Source organism: Heptranchias perlo, unplaced genomic scaffold (genome assembly GCF_035084215.1).
Source record: "Heptranchias perlo isolate sHepPer1 unplaced genomic scaffold, sHepPer1.hap1 HAP1_SCAFFOLD_70, whole genome shotgun sequence".
NCBI lineage: Eukaryota > Metazoa > Chordata > Chondrichthyes > Hexanchiformes > Hexanchidae > Heptranchias > Heptranchias perlo.
The window spans coordinates 162,600-186,205 of record NW_027139729.1 but is presented as its reverse complement, the minus strand read 5'-3'; the positions used below and the strand labels follow the sequence as shown (position 1 = coordinate 186,205).

Genomic DNA, 23,606 nt, shown 5'->3' with positions numbered 1-23,606 from the left:
GCTCTGTTTGACTGTTGGATTGGGATCAGTGTGGGACTGACTATTTCTGCTGTCTGAGACTGTGGGACTAATGACCTGTCTGTGTCTCTGTGCTCTGTGAGTGATAATGTACTTACTGTGTGTGAGAAGGAGCTGGCTGCACTGTTCCTTGTGCCTCGAGTGGAGTAAACATCACACTGATTCTGGGTTCTTCAAGTATTTGCCTGTCGGAAGAAAAAGTATCTCTTGTAATTCAAGAACAGGTGAGGTAGAAAATACAAAAGTGATCGATTGAATCTCTCTGTTAATAATCTTTGTAATATCCACAAATGAAAACCAGCGATACGAACAGTGTCAGTGTCTGACTCCACTGCAGTGCTGCAGCACTCAGCTTCTGCACACCAGGTGTGTTGGGCTGTTTTAAAACAATTTTGTGACGCCCAGGCACAACACAACCACTGCACTGATCAATGAATGGGACTACCCGATGGGGCAGGGATCTTTGCACATATCAGATTTCTATTTCCCTCTCCCATGGGACCAACTGTTCAACCAAATCAAAACAGCCACTGTTTAAAATGTGTCCTTCAAACTTCTCACCTGATGCCTGCAATAGATGCTCTTTGTATAACTCCCCACATCCTTACTCTCCGGCTCTGCTTACTGTTCATTAACAAACACTAAAGGTTAATGGGCAGGTTTAAAAAATCAGATTTAATACCTGCCACCAATCACAAACACGCTCACACTGCACATTGTCCGGTTTCAGCAATTTGTTCCGAACTGTTGCAGTTCTGCTTCCGGCCAGTAGATGTCCCCAAACCCCGGGTCATTGAAGTTTTCAGATGAGAGAGGGACAGAAGATAAACTCATTCTTCACATTATATTGCACGGGTGGGATTTCGAAAACGTGAGAATGGAGACGAGCTGCAAGTACATTTTGTTAGACCAAACATTAGTTATAATAGTGTGTTAAATTATTGTAATTGATTTACGGGGTACAGTCAATACCGAGGAAGACTGGGACAAAATAAACTTGCAGAATGGCAGTGGAAATGGCCATTGAATTTCAATATAGAAAGGTGTGAGGTGGGGCATTTCACTAAGGGGAATAAGGAGGCCACATACTGCATAGAAAATAAGAGTCTAAATGGGGTAGAGGAGCAATGTAAATCGTGTCGTGAGAAATCAGAGAGAAATACTGCGCAATGTACAGTGAAATATAATGGGGCAAATTCACAACTATCGAATGAGTGAAACAAAAACTTTATTATGAATCAATTGTAATCATTTTTCATCGTCAAAAAGTGCAAAAATACGAGAGTAAACGTTACAGGCAGAAACTTCCCTCACATTGCACACTGTCCTCTTTCTGTCACCATGACAGACAATGTGAATCTGTTCCCTCATTATAGTTGTCGCTTACCACCAGCAGAGGTCAGTCTCTGGTACTGTATATGAGACTGGGATTTATTCTGTATCTGTATCTCTGGTGCTGTGTATGAGAGTGGGGTGTATTCTGTATCTGTCAGTCTCCATATAAGTGATGCATTCATTCTGTACCTGTCAGTCTCTGGTACTGTCTGTGTGTGGGATACATTCTGTATCTGCCATTCTCTGCTACTTTATCTCAGTTTGGGATTCATTCTGTAATTCAATGTCTGTGACAATGTGCAAGTCTGGATTCATTCTGTATTCTTATTTCAGTTTACAATATTGTATTGAAACTTTATCTTTAAGACTTTAAATTATATACAGTTCTTCATCGAGCATTTAATTTGTTAATGTGGATACACATTTTGATTTTCTTGAATCAAACGACATGTGTGAGTTTTGGAGTATTATTACATCTTAATCTCTGAACTCTATTGTGAATGATAATGTACCTTTCAATCTGTTCACGATGAAATTACTGGACTGATATGTAATGTGTAGTTCAGTCTGCAATAATGGGATTAATTGTGTATCTGAAGCTAACACTGTTTGTGATTTTTGGACTGGTATGTAATATGTAGCTCAGCCTGCACGAAATGAATTGATATTGTATCTATCAGTCTGATACTGTATTACATTTTTGGACTGGAATGCAATCTATAGCTCAGTCTGCACTAATGGAATCGATACTGAATCTTTCAATGTGATACTGTATGAGATTTTTGGACTGGTGAGTAACGTGCAGCTCAGTCTGTGCTAATGGAATTGATATTGTATCTTTGAGTCTGATAGGGTATGAGATTCTTGGACTGCTGTATAATGTGTGGCTCAGTCTGCACTAATTGAATCGATTCTGTATCTTTCAGTCTAATATTCTATGAGATTGTTTTTTTTTATTCATTCACGGGATGTGGGCGTCGCTGGCAAGGCCGGCATTTATTGCCCATCCCTAATTGCCCTCGAGAAGGTGGTGGTGAGCCGCCTTCTTGAACCGTTGGACTGATATATAAAGTTGAGCTCAGGCGGTGCTAATAGAATTTAAATTATATCTTCCAGTCTGATCATTTGTGATTTTTGGACTCATATGTAATATGCAGCTCAGTCTGCACTAATGAATTGATACTGTATCTTTCAATCTGCCACTATGAGATCTTTGGACTGGTCTGTAAAGTGTAACTCAGTCTGCAGTAATGTAACTGTGACATTCATTCTGTATCTGTCAGTTTGTGGTACTGTGTGTGAGTGTGGGATTCATTCTGTGTCTGTCAATCTCTGTACTGTGTGTGAGTATGGGATTCATTCTGTATCTTCAGGTCTCAGGTACTGTGTGTGAGTGTGGGTTTCATTCTGTATCTGCAGGTCTCTGGTGCTGTGTGTGAGTGTGGGATTCATTCTGGATCTGTCAGTCTCTGGTGCTGTGTGTGAGTGTGGGATTTATTCTGGATCTGTCAGTCTCTGGTGCTGTGTGGGATTCATTCTGGATCTGTCAGTCTCTGGTACTGTGTGTGAGTGTGGGATTCATTCTGTATCTGAATTATCTGCTACATTATCTCAGTGTGGGATTCATTCTGTAATTCAGTCTCTGAGACAATGTGCAAGTCTGAATTCATTCTGTATTTTTATTTCAGTTTACAGTATCGGATTTGAAACTGTATCTTTAATACTTTAAATTATATACAGTTCTTTGTCTAGTGTTTAATTTGTAAATATGGACACACTTCTCGATTTTCTTTAATCAAACATGTGTGAGTTTTGGAGTGGTATTACATTTTTATCATTCACAATAGAGTTCAGAGATTATGTACCTTTCAATCTGTTCACAGTGAAATTATTGGATTGGTATGTTATGTTTAGCTCAGTCTGCAATAATGGGATTAATTCTGTATCTCAATCTAATATTGTATGAGATTTTTGGACTGGTATGTAATATGTAGCTCAGCCTGCACTAAAGGAATTAATACTGTATCTATCAGTCTGACGCTGTATTAGATTTTTGGACAGGAATGTGATGTGCAGCTCAGTCTTCAATAATGGAAGTGATACTGAATCTTTCAATCTGATATTCTATGTGATTTTTGGACTGGTGAGTAACATGGAGCTCAGTACGTGCTATGGAATTGATATTGTATCTTTGAGTCTGATAGGGTATGAGATTCTTGGACTGCTATATAATGTGTGGCTCAGTCTGCACTGATGGAATTGATACTGTATCTTTCAGTCTAATACTGTATGGTATTTTCAGTCCGGTATGTAATGTACAGGTCAGGCAGTGCTAATAGAATTGATACTGTATCTTCCAGTCTGATCATTTGAGGTTTTTGGACTAGTATGTAATGTGTAGCTCAATCTGAACCAATGGTATTGGTACTGTTTATTTCAGTATAATACTCTATGAGTATTTACTAATACTCATAGAGTATTATACTGAAATAAACAGTACCAATACCATTGGTTCAGATTGAGCTGCACATTAATATGTAGCTCAGTCTGCACTAATGGAATTTATACTGTATCTTTCAATCTGACACCATGATATCTTTGAACTGGTATGTAAAATGTAACTCAGTCTGCAGTAGTGTGATTGTGAGATTCATTCTGTGACTGTCAGTCCCTGATACTCTGTGAGTGTGGGATACATTCTGTTTCTGTCATCTCTGGTACCATACTTGAGTGAGGGATTCATTCTGTGTCTGGCAACTTCTAGTACTGTATGTGAGCATGGGATTCTTTCTGCATCTGTCAGTCTCTGGAACGGTATGTGAGTGTGGGATTCATTCTGTATCTGTCCATAATTATTCTCTCAGATTACATTATGGTATTCAATGCTGTACCTTTAATATCTTAATGTTTAAGTAGTTGTTCTCATTATTTAATTGGTAAATATGGATACACTTTCGGATTTTATGCTGGAGGTTTTACTCAGATAATTTGTGTGATTTTGGATTAGAATTAAATCTGTATCTCTCTGAGCAATATTGTGAATGATAATATATCTTTCAACCTGATATAGTGACATTTTTGAATTGGTATATAATGTGTAGATCTGACTGCACTAAAGGAATTGATACTGCCTCTTTAAGTTTTATTTTATAAGATTTTTGGACTCTTGTGTAATGTGTATCTCGGTCTGTGCGAATAGAATTGATACTGTATCTTTAAATCTATAGATACCTGTTTATAATAAACTCATAGTATATGTGTTTCTCAGGTTACACTGTCACAGCATTGCTCAATCTGATAATGTACATGAGTTTTGGACTTGCAATTTGTATTCGAATGGCACACAATTCGAATGGATACTTCATGTATTAAACTCACGTGTGTGTGAGAGAGAGTTTTGGGCTAGCATACAATTGGAATCTTGAGGTATCTGGGATTTAATTCATGGCGAAAGTTGTCCTTTTTTGAAATTGACAATCTGAAAGCATGACTTTGGACTGGGATTTTTGTATCCACCTGTCAGCGGGACTGAGTGAGGGGGAAATGGAACAGTGTCTGCCTCACCTGCACTGTTTGAATGTTGGATTGAAAATGTGTCTCTGGAACGTGGGATCAGTGTGGGACTGACTACTTCTGCTGTCTGAGACTGTGGAACTGATGATCTGTCTGTGTCTCTGTGCTCTGTGAGTGATAATGTACTTACTGTGTGTGAGAAGGAGCTGGCTGCACTGTTCCTTTGCCTCGGATGGAGGAAACTTCACTTTCATTCTGGCTCCTTCAAGGGTTTGCCTGTAGAAAGAAACATATATCTTGTAACTCAAGAACGGGTGAGGTAGAAAATACAGAAGTGATCAGTTAAATATCTCTGTCAATAATTATTTTGAATATCCACAAATGAAAACCAGTGATACAAACGGTGTCATTGTCCAACTCCACTGCAGTACTGCAGCACTCAGCTTCTGCACACCAGGTGTGTTGGGTGATTTTAAAACAATTTCGTGACATCCAGACACAACCCAACCCCTCCACTGATCAATGAATGGGACTACCCGATGGTGCAGGGACCTTTGTACAGGTCAGTTTTCTCATCTCCTCTCCCATGGGACAAACCGTTCACCTGAGGAAGGAGGCAGCCTCCGAAAGCTTGTGAATTTAAAATAAAATTGCTGGACTATAACTTGGTGTTGTAAAATTGTTTACAATGGGACAAACCGTTCAACTGAAAGCAAACAACCGCTGTTTGAAATGTGTCCTTCACACTTCTCACCTGATGCCTGCAATAGACGCTCTTTGTATAACTCCCCACATCCTTACTGTCCGGCTCTGTTTCCACTCTTCACTGTCCAATAACAATAAACAGGGTGAGACTGGAACTAAACCAGGAACATTCACTGCTGGTTTGGGGAGAGAAAGCAGCAATAATTTTAAATAGCAGGTTCTTCCCATTCTGTCCCCCTTACCCTGGACACACCCTGGACACACACAGCCCGAGAATGACCTCTCCCTTCCCCCGCTCACTCCATGTTCCGGGACCAGTTCCTGATCCACTCCGCCTCTTACAAACAGCCCCCGGACTCCCCCTGACCTTCCCCCGGACTCAATGCCGATCTCTGAGCCCATCTGCGGACACGGTCCCGAAGCGATGAGCTGCTGTAACGAGGCTGCTCTTTGCTCCCTTCCCCCGGGGGCCGTGATCTCTCCATTCCCGGCTGTTTTAAACCATCTTCTTCCGCTCACTGAGGGAATGGCGCCCACAGGCCGAGCTGGGGGAGGGCAGCGCGCATGCGCTCTTCTGCTCACCAACAACCAGCGCTGGGGGCGGGGCTGAGTCACGCATGCGCAGATATCTGGTTTAATTCCCAATACAAAAATCGATGGAAACTTTCCCCAATTGGAATTTTTCAGAGTCTGAGCAAAGGAAGTGGGTCTGGGGGAAAGGTCAGAGGGAATGGGGTCCACAGGCAGTGCAGGAACAGGCACCAGAATGGAAAACAGATGGGATTCCACCAGTGCCTAACGCTGCAATCCAGACTGACTTTACAATCTCTAACTATTAAACTAGATGTTTCCATCCCTGCTGTTTCTCTCGGTATCTTTTGATGGTAAAGAGTCTTTCAGTGATAAAGTGGGCGGCTCTGAAATGAGCCAATGGGCTCTGTTCATTCTTGGACTCTTCACTGATATACTGACGCGTGAGGAAGAAACTGGAGGAAGGATTTCTCGAACCAATTCTGGAGAAACATGGAGGAAAGAGTGAGTCGGTGTGTTTGTCGGGACCGTGTAGGATTAATATCCGATAGCAGCAGTCCCAGATTAATTTAATCAGAGTGATACTCTCGATGACTGAGAGTAATACCGAACGTCACTGTGCTGCAAAACAGAATATAGTACAACAGGCAAGAGAGAGTTAAATGTGGCCCATTGTTTTTTCACTCTCTGAACTGAGGGTGGGATTAATAGTGTGTCTGCCTCTGGTCCAATGTCAGTGAGAGATGAGATTGCATCTTTTGTCTCTCCAATGGGATCTTTCTGGATAACAATTAGCTTTGCAGCTCAGTCTGCAACTGATACTCTGGCACTGTGTCTCTCCGCGCTATCTCTCACCGTATCTGTCTCGCTTCATCTCTCTTTCTGGTGCTGTATATGAACACACTGATAGGAAGTGTAAGACTGACAGTGTATGTTTGTCTTTCTCTAATGCTGGACATGAAGGTGTGATATTGTCTGATATAAAACAGAGAGAATGGGATGTCCGGGCCGGGCCTCACTGTAACTGGGGATGTGTTCGGCTCCAGTCCCAGTTCAAGGTCATAATCTTTTCACAGATTGAGGGCAAGTGTCTCTGTGAGAAACTAACACTGGTGGAGAAACTCCGCGTCATAACTCAAACCCCAACCGATGAGATTCTCAACATCAGCTGGAATAAGGTGTTTGTGAACTGCTGAACCCGTCTGGGAGGGGATGTGTGGGGAGATAGAATCGGGTCTGGGACTGAAATGGAAGGAGGCGGGTTGACTTGTTAACGAAGGGACTGTATTTAGGCAGGAATATTACTGACTGTTAATTGCAACGGGGCTTATTTAAAAGCTCCGGATTTCTGGAAATATTTGAATATGAAGCCCGAGTCTGTAAGGGTTTGTGCGGAGCGCTGTGTTTCGGTTCTATTATCGATAAACGGTTTGAAATTGGCGGATGGGGAAAACTGGAGGTGGAGCTGGAAGATCAGAGGCCGCTCTCTGCTCTGTTTTTCACTGTCTCCTCCGCTCCCTCCCTCTCCGTTCAATCCCCCATATGGAACCAAAGCGGATAGCTGGAATCTAAACTCGGTTCATTAGTCAACAAGACGAAAGGCGAGTAATGTTTCTGATCTCCTGAGCACCAGGCAATTCACTGTTATTTGTTTCTGTACAGAGTTACATTTCAATGATTCCCCAGTGTGTTTAATGCGTTATGTGAATAATCTAACAAAATAGAACAGAAAGGGAGCGAAGCGCTGAATCCCACAGATGTAGAAAGGTTAGTCGAGCAGTTCTGGTGATGCTTTACGAGCCCAGCATGGCAAGTATTTCAAATAAATACAAGAAATCTGGTGATGTGCAGACTGGGGTCCATAAGTCACCATTTAAATTACCGGACTTTGGTCGGTGCCCTGACTCCAGTCCTGTTAATACCTCATCTCGGCGACAACGAGAATAAAGCAGCTCAAAGCCACGCTGGTAGCATGATATCAGCGTCTCCCTTCAGACAGTAACCAGCCCTTTCACAGATACAGTGGGTGGCTCTGAAAAGAGCCTTGACATCGAGTTACATCGAAACTACGGCACAGAAACAGGCCATTCGGCCCAACTGGTCTGTGCTACCGTTTATGCTCCACACGAGACTCCTCCCTCCCTACTTCATCTAACTCTATCAGGATACCCTTCGATTCCTTCCTTCCTCATGTGTTTATCGAGCTTCCCCTTAAATGCACCTGTGCTGTTTGCCTGAGCTGCTCCTTGTGGTAGCATTTTCCACATTCTAACCACTCTTTGGGTAAAGCAGTTTCTCCTGAATTCCCCATTGGATTTATTAGCGACTATTTTATATTTATTACCTTTAGTTTTGGACTCCCCACAAGTGGAAACATTTTCTCTATGTCTACACTATGAAACCCTATCATAAGACCTCTATCAGGTCACCCCTCAGCCTTCTCTTTTCGAGTGAAAAGACCCCCAGTCTGTTCAGCATTTCCCAATAAGAATATCCTCTCATTTCTCGTATCATGAGAATCTTTTTTGGACCTTCTAAGTCCTTTATATAATATTGAGACCAGAACTGTGCACAGTACTCCAAGTGTGGTCTAACCAAAGTCCCATACAATTTTAACATAACTTCTTTGATTTTCGATTCGATCTCTCTGGAATGAATCCCAGTGTTTGATTTGCCTTTTTGTGACCTTATTAACTTGCGTCGCTACTTTGAGTAATTTTTATATCTGTACCACGAGATCCATTTGCTCCTCTATCCCGTTTAGACTCTTATTATCCAAGCAGTGTGTGACCTCCTTATTCTTCATTCTGCAACTTTATTAATATCCTCTTGCATTTTGATGCATTCTTCCTTTGTATTAACTACATCGCCCAATTTGTTGTCCACAAATTTTGAAATTGTACTTCCGATTCTCGAGTCCCGAATTGTTCATGTAAATTGTGAACGGTGGTCCCAACACCAATCCCTGTGGAACTCCACTTCCCACCTTTTTGACAATCTGAGTAACTACCCTTAACCTCTATTCTCTGTTTTCTGTTTTGATGCCAGCTTGCAAACCATTCTATCACCTGTCCCTGAACCCACGTGCTCTGAACTTAGCCATGAGTGGACAATGCATTACCTTATCGAAGGCCTTCGGAAAATCCAAATATATTGCATCGACTACATGAACCTTGCTCTCCTTGGGTCTCCCTCAGAGTGTTTACACTGCCCGCTCACCCTCACTGATATTCTATCTTTGAACTGCTGTAATATTGTCCTTTAGTAATATTGCTGCTCCTCCTCCTTTCCCTATTTCTCTGTCCTTTCCAACGATCATATAGACTTGAATATGAAGCTGCCATTCGTGCCCAGCTGGTAGTCAGGTCTCCATAATGATTTAATGTAATTATCTAACTTTAATCAATGGCTGATGTGAGCTGCGGCAAAATGTATTTCCAGCCGGTCATGTATTGCAGGTATCGACTGTCTCTTCAGTCCGATATCAGGTGAAGAATTACTGGCTGTTGTGTAATTTCCATTGATTGGGGGTTGGCGACATCGACTGGGCGGAAACGGGAACTGCAACAGAGCGAGAAAGGATCCGTCAGAAACCAGTTTCAATGAAGAACAAAATCCAACAGCCTGCAGTGTCTGTTCAGGGTCTGATGTTTGAGAGCAATTTGATCATCCCTGATTGTCAGCGATGGTGGTATAGTGGTGAGCATAGCTGCCTTCCAAGCCGTTGACCCGGGTTCGATTCCCGGCCATCGCATTTCAGTATTCTTATTAAATTATTTCCATCATTAAGTTTGCCATCGAATTTGTTGCAGTTCAGCTGGATATTGTTTCCAAAACATAAACTGGGATAATTGCAACAAAATGTTTTCAACGTTAATTTATTTTTCCTATAGAAGGAATAGATGACAAATATACTGGAAATAGTGAGCGACCAAGGATCTAACGAGAGTGAGGAAGTCAAATGATATGTGAGCTTTTATTGCAACGGTGTTGCAATATAAGAGTAATAAGGACTTGTTGCAATTGTGCTATGAGGAGATATTGTGTAAAATTGGCCTATATTCGCTGGAGTTTAGAAGAATGAGAGATGATCGCATTGAAACGTGCCAATTTTTTAGACGGCTCGACAGGGTAGATGCGGAGAGGCTGATTCCCCTGGCTGGAGAGTCAAGAACTTGAGGTCAGAGTATCAAGATCAGGGGTCGGCCATTTAGCATCGACATGAGGAAAAAATTCTTCACTCAAAGGGTTTTGAATCTTTGGAATTCTTCACCCCAGAGGGCTGTGGATGCTCAGTCGTTGAATATATTCAAAGCTGAGATCGATAGATTTTTGGACGCTGATGGCATCAAGGTATATGGGGATGGGGCGAGAAAGTGGAGTTGAGGTCGAAGATCAGCCATGATCTGATTGAATGGCGGAGCAGGCTCGCGTATCGTATCGCCTACTCCTGCTCCTATTTCTTATATTCTTATGTAGAGAGCCTTATATCCAAGTGTGCTGATGACACTAAGTTAGGTAGCACCGTAAACATTATAGATGGGAGCAGAAAGTTGCAAAGGGACATTGATAGATTCAGTGAGTGGGCAAAACTGTGGCAGATGGAGTTCAACGTGGGGAAGTGTGAGATCATCCACTTTGGACCATAAAAAGATAGATCAGAGTATTTTCTAAAGGGCAAGAAACTAGGATCTGTGGATGAGCAGAGGGGTTAATGAGATCAAGTACAGAATTCACTAAAAGGTGCAAAAATAAGTTAAAATGGTAATGGTATTTTGATGTTTATTTCAAGGGACAGGAAATAAAAATGAGTGGCAGTTATGTCACAGTTATTCAGAGCTCTGGTTAGAGCTTATTTAGAGTATTGTGTTCAGTTCTGGGCACCGCACCTCTGGCAGGATAAGAACATAAGGAATATGAGCAGGAGTAGGCCTTACGGCCCCTCGAGCCTGCTCCGCCATTCAATAGATCATCTGCTCTTAACTGCCCGATCCCCATATCCCTTGATTGTCTTGTCCAAAAATCTATCAAACTCAATCTTGAATACACTAAACGACTGAACATCCACAACCCTCTGGGGTGGAGAGAACCGTATCGACGAAGATAAAGGGAATGAAATGAACTGTGTCATACAGTTACATTTCGCTGCTCTGTCTGAACATTTTAGTCACTACTTCCCTGCAGAGGGATTTGAAAATTCGATGCAAAAGCGTTGGGTGAAAGATCCTTTTGCTTTCGAAAATCCTGAATCTAGAATGAAGCTAAATTTGATGCCTGATCAAGAAAACGGGCTGGTGCGACTCTCCTGTGACAGCGCACTGAAAACACGCCTCAAGTCATTCAGTTTGTCTTATTTTTGGATCAGTGCTTTCACAGATGATCCACTGTAAGTAAGATTAGTGTTCCGTTGTTCCTGTCGTTCACAAAAACCTACATCTGCGAACTGGGATTTTCGACTTTGAGAAGGTTAAAAACAAGAGAAAGAAACCGAATCAACCGTGCCTGATATGCGTGGAGCGCTTTCATCTTGTGATCCAGATTGGAACGAGATCATGAACAACAGGCCGACCCATCCGTCACCTTAAGTAAGTGAAACTCAACCTGAACTTTTTTTTATTCTATTTGCACAATATTTCAAATGTTTTTCAAGTAACGTCGATGTTTAATTTTAGTTATTACTTGAAATGAAGTGAAGAGCATGGACTGACCTTTATTGGGATTTGATGAAAACTCCAGCCGGAAGATATTATTGTTTTGGATCCCTGGGGGAAGTGTTTCCCTTCCACTGGGTCACGAGGAAAAATGTTTGTGAAACTGGAAAAATGTTTGTGAAACACAGTTCAGTGTCTGTTTAGCAAACCGACCCTCAATTCCTCAGTCCGTATTTCTAGAAACGCTTCTGTGCGCGACGTCGGCAAAAAAACACTGACCGACCCCCGGTGACTAATGGTGGCCGGAGGCCCCACAATCCCCCGCGCCCCAGAAACCCGTCTATCTCTCCAAGGCGCTGATTTCGTAATCAGACTGCGCATGCTCCACAGGCCCGCCCTGCATTCTGGGAGCGCTTCGGTCCTGCAGTTTGTCGCGAGTCGGACTCGGTGGAAACAGGAGAAGAAACCGGGAAGCGGCGGGTGGGACGAGGGAGGCGCTGGGTGAGGGGTTTAATGGTGCGAAGGGCACCCGGGCCGCCCGTCCGCCGGGCCTCCCGGCTCTGATTCGGGTTCTGAGCCGCACTCGGTGTTGCTGAGACTCCGCTTGGCCCCGCTCACTGTCTCCGACCAGCACCGCGCATGCTCTGGCCATGGGCCCTTCCCGCGGCTGCGCGCTGCTCCCCTTCGAATTGAGATAGACCGTATTCTACCACGCGGGGCATTTTGGGTAAGATTATCGCCATTGTAAAACCCTCTTGCCGATATTTCTGTGATGGGGTGTGAAAGGGCGAGGTTCACCAATCAAAAGCAAAATACTACGGATGCTGGAAATGTGAAATATAAAGAGAAAATGCTGGAAATCCTCAGCAAGTCAGGCAGCATCCGCGGAGAATGAAACAGTTAACGTTTCAGATTAGTGTTAAGGTTTTGTCAGAACTTGAAGAAGTGAAAGAATTAACAGTTTTTAAGCAAGGAGAGAGGCAGGGAAAGAGGGGGCGGGGAGGGAAAGAACAAAAGGGAAGGTCTGTGATAGGGTGGAGGGCAGGAGTGATGAAGCAAAAAAAGGGATGAAGCTGCAAGGCAAGGTGGGTGGCAATGGGTCAAGTCAATAAACAAAGGATGACTCCAGTCGAGCTTTAAAGGGCTGCAGTCAGCTGGATGCGTGAATGAGGCCGTGAGCCAAAGGAAGCGAATTTGAAGCGGAGAGAGAGGGACACGCTGTGTAACCGGGCGCAAACACTCATCCGCAGCCCAGACATCACTTCTTTCCCACTAGGCGTGAAAGGACTATATTAATTACAATAATCCATGTTCTTTGATTTTGAATAGTTTAGTTTCTAAATTGAATCATGTTTCTCCAATTATATTTCCCAACTCAGATTCAAGGCCTCCAACCCAACCCAAATGTTGGAGATGGTGTGATGGGTTTGGGTTCCAGCAGAGGGAGGAGGGTGAGTGTGTGAGACGGGGATTTACAGTCTGGGGGAATGAGCAGGAAGAATGTTCCATAGAAACTAGAATTGCCTGTTCTGAATTTCTATTCTGTATTCACAGTGAGGACTTTTGTAAACTCCAGTGCACTGATTGTGGAAAGAGCTTTAACCAGTTCCACAACCTGTAAAAACATCGCACCATTCACAGCGGGGAGAAACCGGACACATGTTCTGTGTGTGAACGAGGCTTCAACTGATCGTCCAACCTGGAGAGACACAAGGACACCCGTAGGATGGAGAAACCGTGGAAATGTGGGGACTGTGGGAAGGGATTCAATTACCCGTCCCAGCTGGAAACTCATCGACGCAGACACACTGGGGAGAGGCCGTTCACCTGCTCCGTGTGTGGGAAGGGATTCACTCAGTCATCCCACCTGCAGGCGCACCAGCGAGTTCACACTGGGGAGAGGCCATTCACCTGCTCCATGTGTGGGATGAGATTCACTCTCTCGTCCAGCCTCATTGAACATCAACTTGTTCACACTGATAAGAGACCTCTTAAATATTTTGACTGTGACAAGAGTTTAAAAAGCAGAAATGAGCTGCTGAAACTCCAACGCACTCACACTGGGGAGAGGCCGTTCACCTGCAATGAGTGTGGGAAGGGATTCACTCAGGCATCCAACCTGCTGACACACCAGCGAGTTCACACTGGGGAGAGGCCGTTCACCTGCTCCGTGTGTGGGAAGGGATTCACTCAGTCATCCAGCCTTATTGAACATCAGCTTGTTCACACTGATAAGAGACTTTTCAAATGTTCTGACTGTGAGAAGAGCTTTAAAAGAAAAAGTGATCTGCTGAAACACCAACGCACTCACACTGGGGAGAGGCCGTTCACCTGCTCCGTGTGTGGGAAGGGATTCACTCAGTCATCCAGCCTCCTGATACACCAGCGAGTTCACACTGGGGAGAGGCCGTTCACCTGCTCCGTGTGTGGGAAGGGATTCACTCGATCATCCCACCGGTTGAGACACCAGCGAATTCACACTGGGGAGAGGCCGTTCACCTGCTCCGTGTGTGGGAAGGGATTCACTCATTCATCCAGCCTTCTGACACATCAACTTGTTCACACTGATAAAAGACCTTTTAAATGTTCTGACTGTGAGAAGAGCTTTAAAAGAAAAAAGGATCTACTGACACACCAACGTACTCACACTGGGGAGAGGCCGTTCACCTGCACTGAGTGTGGGAAGAGATTCAGTCAGTCATCCAACCTGCAAACACACCAACATATTCACAATGGGGAGAGGCTGTTCACCTGCTCCGTGTGTGGGAAGGGATTCACTCGTTCATCCTACCTCAGTGAACATCAACATGTTCACACTGATAAAAGACCCTTTCAATGTTCTGACTGTGAGAAGAGCTTTAAAAGAACAAGGGATGTACTGAGACATCAACGTATTCACACTGGGGAGAGGCCGTTCACCTGCTCCGTGTGTGGGAAGGGATTCACTCTGTCAACCAGCCTACTAATACACCAGCGAGTTCACATGTGACTGCATTGGTTGGATTCTGCTGTTATCACTGCTGTTAATCGCATTCAGGAGTAAACCGTGTTCATTCTGGCAGTTGGGGGCTGTTTCTGATGTTAATAATCCATTTCACTGGACTGCAGTATTAGAATTCTGTACAAATGTCAAATAAATCAGCTTTCTTTTAAACACAGTTTTTCTAGTCCTTGATAGCTCGATGATAAGACAAGGTGATTGAGGACTTATGATGAAGTGAGTGGAATCCATCTTTGAACTGAGTTCCTCCACCTTTTTAAAAGATGGATCTACAAGATGTCCAAGTCTGACAGGACAGAAAATTCTATTATATCACAGGGTCCACTTCAATCAGCCTGAGCAGATTTCCACTACCCTTGAGTGAAAAAGAGATTCCTGATTTCAATGCTAGACGCCCTAGCTCTAAATTTAAGCTTATGCCCTCTTGTTCCGAAGCATCACTTCCTCCCCTTTGTATTCCAGTCCTCGAGATAAAGGCCAACATTCCATTAGTCTGTGATTTTTTATCTGTGCCCGAGCTTTTAGTGATTTGTGTACATGGACACCCAAATCCCTTTGCTTCTGCACCGTTCCCAGTCTCTCACTTTAAGAAAATACTCCAATGTTTCCTTTTTGCATCCAAAGTGAATGATCTCACTCTTCCCCACATTGAACTCCATCTGCCACAGTTTGTCCATTCACTTAAACTGTCTCTTTGTAACTTCCTGCTCCCATCTACAGCACTTCCTGTGCCTCCTAACTTAGTGTCACCTGGAAACTTGGATCTACAACTCTCTATTCCTTCATCCAAGTTATTGATAAATATGGTGAAAAGCTGAGTACAGATCCCTGGGGATACGATTTTTAAAATTCGCCAATCAAAGAACATTCCCTTTATCCCTACTCTCTTCTCCGACCACCCAACCAATTCCAACCCAAGTCACAAAGCAACTTTCAATTTTGTGCACTTTTATTCATTCATCTCTTGTGCTGAACATTATCAAATGCTTTCTGGAAGTCCATATAGACAACATCCATATTCAATCCCCTGTCCACCTTGTTAGTGAGCTCAGAACGTTCAACTAGATTACTCAGACATGAGCTGCCCTTCACAATCCATCTTCACTCTCTTTGAACAGCTCATTTTGTTTCTGATGATAGATTTCAGTAATTTCCCAACAACTGACTTTAAACTGACAGGTCTATATTTTCTTGGTTTCTCCCTCCCTCCTTTCTTAAATAACGGAGTGACATTTTCAAATTTCATATCCAAAAGCACAATTCCTCAGTCTAGAGAGCTATGGGAAATTATGACTAATGCATCTGCAATTTCCCCACCCGTTTCCTTTAATACCGTGAGGTGGGAACCATCAGGTCCTGGAGATTTCATTCTTTTTTTCAAGTTATTTATTTATATGACTGTGTATAACAGGACTGAGTGTTTCAGCGCTGAGTGTGTGTATAACAGGACTGAATGGCCCAGCCCTGACTGTATAACAGGACTGATTGTCCCAGCACTGACTGTGTGTATAACAGGACTGAGTGTCCCAGCACTGACTGTGTGTATAACAGACATGAGTGTCCCAGCACTGACAATGTGTATAACAGAACTGAGTGTCCCAGCACTGACAATGTGTATAACAGGACAGAGTGTCCCAGCACTGACTGTGTGTATAACAAGACTGAGTGTTCCAGCACTGACTGTGCGTCGAGTGTATATGGGCTGTGCGCGGAGATAAATGGGTGGGGTAGAATCCATGATCGGGTGGAGTGACATGGGGTTGTCGGTGGAGATTAATTCGGTTGGAGGAGGTTACAGAGATAGGGAGGGGGCGAGGACCATGGAGGGATTTGAATACGAGGATGAGTGTCTTAAAATCGAGCCTTTGTCGGATCGGGAGCCAATGTAGTAACACACAAACAGAAACTTACGGTTCACTGCCCGGCAGACAAGTGGGGAAGAAACTGATGTCCGCGGAGGAACAGTCAGGTTCACAGCAGCAGTCAAGTTCGCAGACTTCGCCAGTCAGGTCACAGGTACAAATGGGAACTTTTGGAACAAGACACACACAGTGAGATCTTACAACAGAGCACGGACGGTCTCAAAGACCACCTCCCTCCCTTGTCTGAATCCACGATCGCCGTCTTCACCATCTCCCAAAATCAATCTGCAGACTTATCCTCCCACTGCTTTCTACTCACCGAATTACAGCTTCCAGATACCCAGCACAACCCACTTAATAAATAATAATAATTATGTGGAGAGAATAGAGAAGCTGCGATTACTCTCTTTGGAGCAGAGAAGGTTCAGGGGAGATTTACCAGAATGGTACCGGGGATGAGGGACTTCAGTTACCGGGAGAGACTGGAGAAGCTGGGATTGTTCTCCTTGGAGCAGAGACGGTTAAGGGGAGATTTAATAGAGGGGTTGAAAATGAGGAGGGGTTTTGATGGAGTCGATGGGGAGAAACTGTTGCCACAGGCGGGAGGGTCGGTAACCAGAGGACACAGATTGAAGGGAATTGGGAAAAGAGCCAGAGGGAGATGAGGAGAATGTGTTTAGGCAGCGAGTTGTTCTGATCTGGAATTCACTGCCTGAAAGGGCGGTGGGAGCAGGTTCAATAATAACTTTCAAAAGGGAATCGGGTCAATCCTTGAAGGGCGGAAATTTGCGGGACTGTGGGGAAAGAGCAGGGGGGAGTGGGACTAATGGGATCGCTCTTTCACAGGGCCGGCACAGGCGCGATGGGCCGAGCGGCCTCTTTCAAAGAGCCAGGAGAGGCGCGATGGGCCGAGCGGCCTCTTTCACAGAGCCGGCACAGGCGCGATGGGCCGAGCGGCCTCTTTCACAGAGCCGGCACAGGCGCGATGGGCCGAGCGGCCTCTCTCTGTGCTGTTTGATTCTCGCTCACTTTTGGGCTCCGACCCACGGCCCGTTTGACGGGGAGGCGGGAGAGTGACTCCCCCCCGAGCCCAGCTCGACACCGGCCGCTGACAGAGTGGAGATTCACGGGGCCCGCAGGAGGCCCCGAGTAACTTCCCCCGTCTCCCCACCCTCCCCACTCAGGCCACTCCCGGGTGCGGGCCCTCCCTCTGTCGGCCTCGCCCCCGCCCACAGCACCGCCCGCCCGCCGTCATCTTCCCGGCGCCGGCCTGTTGCTGAGGGAACGCGGCACAGGAACCGCGCGGCGCATGCGCGGCATCCCTCTGGCCCGAGCGGCACATACGCCTCGTGACTTCAGCGCGAAAACGTGTGTGACGCTTCAGAGTGTCACGTGGTGGAAGTTGTCAGCCCTGGAGACGGGGGGAGGAGAGAGCTGTCAATCAAAGTGACCGGATTCAGCACTCACTGCGGACAGGGTTTGGAGAATTTGTTCAAAATGCAAAACGTGCAAGAATGAAATAAAATTTGAAATGCAGCAAAAAAGGAAAAAAAACTGCAAATACAATAAGCTGAATTTAAAACAGAAATTTCTAAACTCACATAAGGCTGATGGTCTGGGTCCTCCCGGCACTATTAGTCTTCTCTACCTGGGGTATTGGATGAGCAGAATGCTTGAATGTAACTTTTTTAATGCAGATGGCGCTGGATGTATGGAATGGACCAGCGAGTGAGGCAGTGGGGCCTGATTGTATCAGCAAATTCCAGAGAGCTGAAAGTGGTACCTTGGGATACGACAGCCTCGAAATTTAAAATAATTTTTGGTGCATGTGCACTAGTTTTTTTGATTGCTGCACCTGGACACCTAAGCCTCTTTGCTCCTCGACAGTCCCCAATTTCTCACCATTAGGAAAATTCTCCTATTTCTCACCTGGTGCCAGCAACAGAATTACATAGAATGTGCAGAAGGTCCATGCCGGGGATTATGCTCCACTTGAGCCTCCTGTCACCCTTCTTCATTTAACCCTATCAGCATATCTTTCTATTCATTGCGATATGACAGCCTAGAAATTGGGATCTTCAATGTTATTTTTGGTACATGGTGCGCTCGCTTTCCACTCTTCACCATCCAATAATAACAGACCTTTATTGTTTGGTGTACCTGCACACCAAACCCCTTTGCTCCCCTACAGTCCCTATAGATACACGTTCTATTACTCCCCACATCTTTACTCTCTTCACTGTCCACTGACAACAGAGACGGTGAGACTGGAACTTTTTTTTGTATATCAAAATATAGTTTATTTCATAAAATGTATGGATGCACACAGTTCAATGTAACTATCACAGTTACAATTCAAAATAATCAATACAGATCGTGCACACTACGATTCCATTTTTACAATGCAACACACAGTATATATTTTCTAAGACATGATGTACAATACAAGGTGAAATAGCCTTACTCAGTGGCCTTTCCCCATAGAGCCTTTGCCTAGGCCGCACCTCGCTTCAGTGTGTCCCACTGCTGTCGGGGGTGCACCCCTCTTCTACTCCATTGTATAGGGATCCTGTCTAGATGGAGGGGGGTGATCACCTTTTGCCCGAATACATGGATCCATTCGCCCACATTCATGTTCGTGTTTGGCAAACACTGTCTGATGTCTTTCACAAACCTGTAGAAGCTTGGGGTCAGAGACGTAGGGGGTAATTTCACCTTCACTGCTTGGACGGCAAACTGACGGAGCAGAAATTAAAATCGGGCCGGTTCTTTCAGCGGGGGGACGGGGGGGGGGGGGTGATCCGCTCCACCAGTTCAGCCCCCAGCGATGGTGAAAATTTCCCTCCACGTGTTGTGAACCGGTGCAGTTTGAGACAATGGACCAACTTGTGGGCTTCGAAGATTGATATTAGGGCGGAGGTCAGGAAAAGTGTGGCCGATTTTAACTATCCCCGCCTGGCGGAAATGGGGTGGTAGAGGCGAGTAAATGTTGTCAGGTCACTTACCGCCCCTTTAACGTTGGAGTTCCTGCCTCCACCACCGTGGGTCGGGTCCTGAGAAGAACGGCCGGAGCAACACCCACCTGTTTCCGGGTCAGACCACGTGTAATATGTAAATCAGAGTATTATGACGTAAACGGGACAGTATTTAAATTTGGTGACGAATGGGAGGAGGAGCCGCCCTATCGATGGGCATTGAGTGATCCAGAACACTGAGAAGTTTATTGTTAACTTATATTTTTTGGAGTAAGGATGAGCCGGAGAGCTTTCCCTTCGCCTGCTGAGGCCGTGAGAAATCTCCCGGCCCCTGATCATCTCAGAAATGTATCAGGAGGTTTCCTTATTGATCTGTGTAACCAGGCCCAGCCTCATGTCCCATTAAACTCCCTGCAGTGAGTAAACATTGCTGCACAGCAGCTCAGAGAGGAAACGATCTTCGGAACTCCCCACTGGAGTTTGAAATTACATTAATATTTTACCAGCTAGTAACGGTCTGGGTGTTGGTCCATTATTATTCTGTTCTGGTCAAAACAAATGTCCCAATGAACAGGACGCTGTCTGACCCTGACAGCTCACCCTCAGTCCATCCCACCGGGCAGTGTGTGTGATGGGAAATAATCAGCAACCGAAAAGGAGCATTTTTGATTTTACACGTTTCAGGCTGAAACATTTAATATTGAAATCATGTTATTTCCAGATTATTAACAGCAAACCTTTTCACGTTAAAATCAACTTGTATCATTTCACAAACACCGCATTTGTCGTGTAAAATATAATTCCTGTCTGGCATTTCCAAATATTTTTAACATATTGGATTGGTATCAGTTAAGTTAGCGAACACATTGATCTCAATGGATAGTAAAATCAGGTGCGGTGAAGAACGGACGCCCGATCCGCTACCCCACGTCTTTTGCCACCGCCAAACCTGAATATCTACTCTCATTGACTTTTTATTTGATTTTGATTTTCGATGAAAATTCTCAGACGTTTCTATGATTTAACTAATGTAACAATTAGATTCAGTGGGTATTTCAGCCCGTTCTTCAGCTCTTCCCTAAATTTAGTCTGGGTCACAGCATAAATACACGTGTTGGTGCAAGAACTGAGAATTTGAAGCATTTGTCCGGCTGTCACAATGTCACTGGCCGTATAGTACTGGGCGTTTGCTGTATGCAGAGAGATAACATAAAAAACGAATGTGCTCCATAACAATATAAAACTGCCTGATATACTGAAGAGTAAAATGATGGATTTCCTTCGGTTCTCCATCTCTGGATCCTTATGATTCCCTCCATTGCTGCGGCCCCGGAGTCCCCTGCGGACTCTATTGGCCGCTAAAATGTGTCTGGCAGTGAGAACATTGAACAGCAAAATCAGAATGCATGGGAGACACGGCATTAACACAAGATTAAACAAGTCAAACGCTGCCCATGCGGGTGACGTGAAAAATGTAGGTTTGAAGACACAACCCCGGGGTACATTGTCCATTATATATTCCGGATCAATTACAAAGTACCAGGGAATGTTCAGTAAACAGCTCTGCGCACTCACCACCCCGATAACAACAGCCGCCGTTTTCTCGGTGCGATATTTTATTTTCAGCTTCTGACAACAAATGGCCACAAATCGATCACAGGTGAAAGCGACTGTGAACCAGACAGAGGCATCTGTGACTGCTAATCTCAGTATTTCAATGAGACGACACACGGGGGTAATGTTCAAGAATGAAACTGGAAAATAAATAACAACAATGCGCCACATTATGACATCAGTGATAACGACCAGGAGATCGGCCGCCGCCATTCCCACCAGGTAGCGAGTGATACATTTGGAGAGTCCGCACTTTCCTCGGGACAGGATCACAATCGCCACCAAGTTAACTGTAATAAAGGGAAAGGAAGCAGAGAAATTACTGACCAGCCTGGAGACAAAGCAGCTTTTTGACAGGATCTGGGGGGACATTTCCAGCTTTGTCGCTGCATCAAACGCTGGAATCTGATTCACTGACCTGGGCCGCGCTTTCGGGCAGAAAAACGTATTTAAAGACAATTATCAAGAATGACTTGGCAAATTGACACAGAAAGTGAATAAATTGAGCACCGGATCCACTGAAAGGCCCGAGAGAGGGGGCAGTGCCAGTAGGGAAGGGAGAAGGGGTTTTACGGACCGGGAATCCAACTGGTTAAATCCGGATTTTGGGCTCAAGGTGGACGGGAACGTGAGCGAGCTGGGGGGTGGGGGACAGCGGGAGGTGCTGATGGTTTGTTGCTCTGGGTTAAGAGAGCCGACTGGGGCCGGCCCAAAACGGGAAAGATGGAGATCCGCGGTGGTGTGTTTGAGGCTTCGGATCGGATTGGAAGAGGCAGCTGGAGGCCGAGCGAGTGAGTGAGATTGGGAGTGAGACAAGGAAAAGGACATGCAGGAGCTGGAGTGGAGCCAGGAGCAGATGGTTTTGGAAAGTGTATAAACAGAAGCAACGGATGAGGAGACGGAGGATTCAATGCATTGGGAGGAGAGGCTGGGATTCACATGGAGAGACTGCAGCAGAGTGTTCGAAGAAATCTAATCGATTGGTCCGAGTAATACAACACAATTAATGAATTCAACCCGTAATTTCTGTGGTGATTGGTGTCAGGGAGCAGCTTGTTAGTTACAGTCCCCCTACCATAACGACCCTCGCTCACTTTCCCGTCCATCTGCATCCCAATGCCTTTTTCCTGCATCATCCCCATATCCCGTGATGCCTTTAATATCCAGAAATCAATCGATCTCTGCTTTGAATGTACTCAATGACTGAACCTCCACAGCCCTCTGGGGCAGAGAATTCCAAAGATTCACCACTCTTTGAATGAAGAAACTTCTCCTTATCTCGATTTCAAATGACCTACCCCTTATTCTGAGACTGTGATCCTGCCTCTAGACTCCCCAACCAGGGGAAACATCCTCCTTGCATCTACCCTGTCGAGCCCTGTAATTAAAATGCATTAATTAAATTAGCCTCGTTCTTTATTGAATTAAGCTGACACATAGCTTCTAGAATGTAATATCCTAACAATCCAATTAATTCAATGAATCACTGATCCCTTTTCTTTAAATACATCTCAATTATGTTTCTGTATTCAGCCGGTAAACAAGTAAAAGGAACATTCACATAAACAGACTGAGGATCTGATAGTGATAAACACACCCGGAGAGAGTACAATAAAACTCTCACAATCTGACAACATCCTAATAACGCCTTCAGGTCACATTTACTCTTCATAATTGTATTCCAAGTTTCAGCAATTCATCCCGCTTTCTCCCTCCATCTCTCTTTCTCTCCTTCTCTCTCATTCTGCTTATGTGTCTCTCTATCTCTCTCTCCCCCATTCTCTCTCTCTCTCTCTGTCTTTCTCTTTCTCTCGTTCCTTCTGCTCCTCTCTCGCGTTTTTCTTCTCAGTTGCGTTCTCTATCGTTCCTCTCTATCTCTCCACACTCTCTCTGCACTCTTTTTCAATGCCCCTTTTCACATCCGAGTAAATCCTAACATCCTGCGCCTGTTTTCTCTTCACCAGCCCCGTGTTCCAAAGATCCTATTCTTAGTGTCAGTTTGTTGAATAGTGAAGCCTCTGTGAACAGTTTAATGTTTCTACAGATTTTCCAGGTCTCCAGCTGTTCGCCTACACTGTTCACTTCATATACAATTCATGGAATAAACAGAATCGAATGCCTCTTCCAGACACACCTCACAATGATTGAAATTCCTTCTCCTGTAATTACAAAGTACAGCGTTAGATGGCGGCATTGTTCAATTAACAAAACGCCAACATCTCCGCTGCTGATAAAAATCTACAGATAAATAGAAGGGCTCCTGATTCCAACAGAAAAAGTGCAAACTGATACAACATAAATACAAAACATTGCATTTTACAGTGAATTCATCCACAGTCAAGCAGAGAAGGAGAAATGAAAGAATCAGCAGCAAATTCTGTTCAGTAACCAGACTTCTGGA

At 44.6% G+C, this 23,606-nt stretch overlaps 1 protein-coding gene and 1 non-coding gene across 2 annotated transcripts in view; both read left to right on the top strand.

Moving 5' to 3' along the window:
* Positions 1-23,606, top strand: part of LOC137318331 (histone H2AX-like) — a 101,093-nt gene that overhangs the window by 22,392 nt on the left and 55,095 nt on the right. The window lies entirely within an intron of this gene.
* On the top strand, positions 9,785-9,856 carry trnag-ucc (transfer RNA glycine (anticodon UCC)). The gene has a single exon. It is a non-coding gene; the product is annotated as a tRNA-Gly (tRNA).